The sequence below is a fragment of the Atta colombica genome, unplaced genomic scaffold (genome assembly GCF_001594045.1).
Source record: "Atta colombica isolate Treedump-2 unplaced genomic scaffold, Acol1.0 scaffold272, whole genome shotgun sequence".
Taxonomy (NCBI): domain Eukaryota; kingdom Metazoa; phylum Arthropoda; class Insecta; order Hymenoptera; family Formicidae; genus Atta; species Atta colombica.
Genome location: NW_017259373.1, coordinates 1 through 4,266, shown reverse-complemented (window position 1 = coordinate 4,266; position 4,266 = coordinate 1). Strand labels below are relative to the sequence as shown.

The 4,266-nt window shown below is 37.0% G+C and overlaps 1 pseudogene; it reads left to right on the top strand.

Moving 5' to 3' along the window:
* The first annotated feature begins 643 nt into the window (after positions 1–643).
* Positions 644–3,584, top strand: LOC108689605 (annotated as a pseudogene).
* Positions 3,585–4,266: the final 682 nt, after the last annotated feature.

Genomic DNA, 4,266 nt, shown 5'->3' with positions numbered 1-4,266 from the left:
ATACTTATGGTGAGGCCGCTATTAGTGAAAGAACGTGTCGTGAGTGGTTTCTACGCTTCAAGAATGGTGATTTTGATGTCCAAGGTCATGCTCTGTATTTGATGGGACCAACTCGGCGTAGTGTATTATGAACTGTTAAAACCGACTGAAACAATCACAGGCGATCAGTATCGAACGTAATTGATGCGTTTGAGCTGAGCATTGAAAGACAAACGGCCGCAATACAACGAGAGGCATGATAAAGTGATTTTGCAGCAATGCTCGACCCCATATTGCAAAAGTGGTCAAGACATACTTGGAAACGTTGAAATGGGAAGTCCTACCCCACTCGCCGTATTCTCCAGACGTTGCTCCCTCTGACTATCACTTGTTTCGATCAATGGCACACGGCCTGGCTGACCAGTACTTCCGGTCTTATGAAGAAGTAAAAAATTGGATCGATTCGTGGATAGCCTCAAAAGATGACCAGTTTTTTCGACGCGGGATTCGTACGCTACCCGAAAGATGGGAGAAAGTAGTGGCCAGCGATGGACAATACTTTGAATCATAAATGTATAACCAGTTTTTTACAATAAAGCCTCGAATTTCGGAAAAAAAACGGCAGAAGCAAAGTTGTACACCTAATATAAAAGGCTTTATGAAGTAGAAATTAAAATACAGCTATATATTCATAACTTTGTTACACTTTTGACATCTGCAACCAATATTAGATATTAGATATTACAGGAGACATTAAAACAGTTCGTAAACAATTATGAAGCAATAATTCAATATATGCTGACAGAACGTCCAAAAAGTCATAAAAAATAATGGCACACTTATAACATATATTTTGTTATAATCGTTTGTTACCAAATAGATTGCTTGGGGCTGGCAGTACTTTAGATCCATCACTGTCGGGAAACGGTTCACGAAACCGGTCAGTCAGTTGCCTCGGCAGAAGACAGAGAGAATATTCATCTCGTGGGTTTTAGAAAATTCCGTTGTTGAAAAGCCATAAGCGGAGGATTCGCAAAACTGTGAACGTGAAAACCATATCTCGCCATACCGATATCATGTCGCGGCAGCGGAAACGCGCGCTCTTCCGGATACTTCAAATCATCGTCTGTCTTGGAGTTGTCTTCTTGACGCTGAAGCTATTTCTCGCTGTTATCGGCGACGAGAGCAGACCTCTTCCCATCGACGACGATCTAAGAAAGCTGATGGTAAGTCACTGAGAGATTTAAAATCTCAAGGGGATATAATTCTGAATCGTTTATTTCAGATCGAAGTCGAAGCGGATAATACACGACGAGCGTTGAACATTGAAAGAGTTTGTAAAAAGTATAATTTGGGATTTTATCGAAAGCTCGCCGATAACTCTCTATTCAAGCATCCACCTGCGCCGCAGTATGCGGTCTTCTATATGGACAGGTTTGTAAAAAGTATCAGAAAAGAAGAAGAAAATATATTTTGACTATTAACGATCGATCCTTATCGAAGGTTTCAAGGTACCCACAAGATGATGATTTCTGCGCAGAGTACACAACATATCGTACTGTCCAGTGTATAAAGCCGACACCACGACCTGGCTCTACAATCTTTGTCTGTTAATGAACGTGCCCGAGGAGACGTTGAATAGTGGTAAAGAACAGCTGTCGACTATCGCTAGGAGAGTGATACCGGAACTTGAGTATCCTGAAGCCGATCACGTTCTGACAACGAGCAGAAAATTGTTAATCGTGCGGCATCCTTTTGAGAGGTTGTTAAGCGCCTATCGTGATAAATTGGAGAACTCTATCGCCGGACGGGAACACGGGACACTTTATTTTTATCGCAAATTCGGGGCCAAGTTTGTGCAGAAGTATCGTAGTAAGTCGTGGGAAGAAAAAAAATGAGAGGGAAACGTTGACTAAAAATCCTTTTCTTTATTCTACACGATAACCGTTATCGTAAGGACAGATTTATTTTTGCGATTAATTCTTCTGTCGATAAATAATAATACTTTTTTATCTTTTCATTATCATAACGTTTTCGTTAAAAACGTAGAAATGAAAACGATATAAAGTCTGCCAAACTGTTTTTTGTTATTCGAAAGATATAGAATAATTTTTTAGGTGTTGTAACAAAATTCACATAAAAATATATAATTTTTTACTGTACTCGATATCTATTGATTGAAAAATTAAGTTTTAAATTTTGAATGTATTGAATATATTTTATTTAAATTTATTAAAGAAAAAGACAAAGAACAGCAATGAATCCGATAAAAAAACTTTCAGAAGAAAATTTCACGGAGCTACAGCCTAATCAAGTGATCCGACGCGAGGGTGTACCGTCACCGGCTGGGATGGAACCGATCTTCTGAGAGTTCATCGAATACATGATCGAGACTGACCTAGGCATTTACGAAGACATCATCGCAAAGGTATCGAAATTCACATCCGAGATCGCTGATTGTCGTAATTGTGTAATATTTTGCGTTAATATTAAAAGTAGCACACAAAGCCTATAAAGCATTAAAAAAGCATATAAGCACTTTTTCAGCGTTTTGTAGTCGCTGTGCTACTTTGTGGATAATAGAAATACCAATCGAATTACTGTTAAAATAAAAAAAGTAAAAAACTAAATATTTCATTAGTATAAAACATAATGAAAATATTTAAAAATTATATCTTTTATACAAAATAATATTAATTTAAAAAGTAGAAATAATCAATAATCGGTATTTCTATTAGTATCAACAAAAAAAAATTCAAAAGTGTTAGATATATATGTATTGAAATTTTTTACAAAACATCACACCAGCGATTATTTTAAAGCTCTTGTAATGTAATAATATTTGCAGGTGGAATCACTATGGAGAGATCAGGTATATGCGATCAATAAATTAGGATTGCAAGATAAGATCAAGCCAGATGGAGACATAGTAACAGTTACGCTAACGCCTCCAAGATATACTTTAGCCAATTAAACAAAGAGATGGTGCGAAGACTGTATGAGAAGTTAAGGCTGGATTTTGAACTATTCGATTATTCACCTGATGTTTACTACGAATACGCTACGTCTATTAATTAATTAAAGTTGATCGAGTGAATTTTGTGTCAACAGTCTATTAAGCACAATTTTTTTTTATAATAATATAATAATTTTATAATAATATAATAATTATCGTGTCTAGAACACTGATGTGAACCATCGATGGCCTACAGAACAGGCATCTCATTCATGAGATATAAAAAAAAGCAAAAGAGAAAAATACGTTAAGCCCGTACACGCGCACATGTAATCCTGATAATTGATGGAGCTTAAATCACGTTACGTCACGCGACGAACTTTTGTCGACGAAAATCGATCGACCTACTTCTCACCATACTTAAAGTATCGGACCGGCTGTTTGTCCTAAAGTCAAGGGTCCTCAAGTGGATACGTTAATGGTCAAGGATTGCGACAACCTGAAGCAGGGCATTACCCTGCTAACACGCGGCAAGAATGGTGCCAAATGGATCTCACGCAAATTTCCACAAAGTCACATCTAACTTGAATTTCTTTAGACAGAATAACATTACGATTTTTTTTAATTGTAATATATTGAGGTCTATGAGCCCAACTGAACTAACTGGATCCGTTCATAGTTTTAAAGATCTCTTTTCTTCGTTATTTGCGAATCAACTTTTATATATAATTTCTATAATCTATATATAATTGTGTATAATCCGATATTAAATATCAATATATTCGATCAGCTTAATACAATATTATTTGAGGAATTTCAAGAGTGATACCAAAAAATATAGTTACTATTTATAACCAAGTTTCGGCGAAGGAGATAAATATATGCATTGCATTTATCAAAAGTCGCATTTATACTAATCGTAAGTATTTCATAAAAAAAATTAACGATATGTTTTATGTAATAAAATAAATAATTTGCACGCGCATAAAATACTGGTATTTATTAATCGCGGAAATATCCGATCTTTTACCTTGTTGTGCAGGTCATCCAACATCTCTTGGCCAACCAATCCCAATACTTCCCAGCTGGGTTCCTGCGGTTTACCCTCGCCCTCGCTGCTACTACAAGTGACACTTTCGTTCCCCTCCGACACGTTCCCTTTTTTTTTATTGTACTGACTACGCCACTCTTTTCGTCCCTCGCCGTTCACAACAGTCACCGCACGATCCGTAATCATGCCGCAGGTACGCACGTCCCGTTCATCGTCATCGTCATCGTCATCGTCAATGAAGTCGACGCCGATCAGACTATCTATTTGAGCATTGCACTCA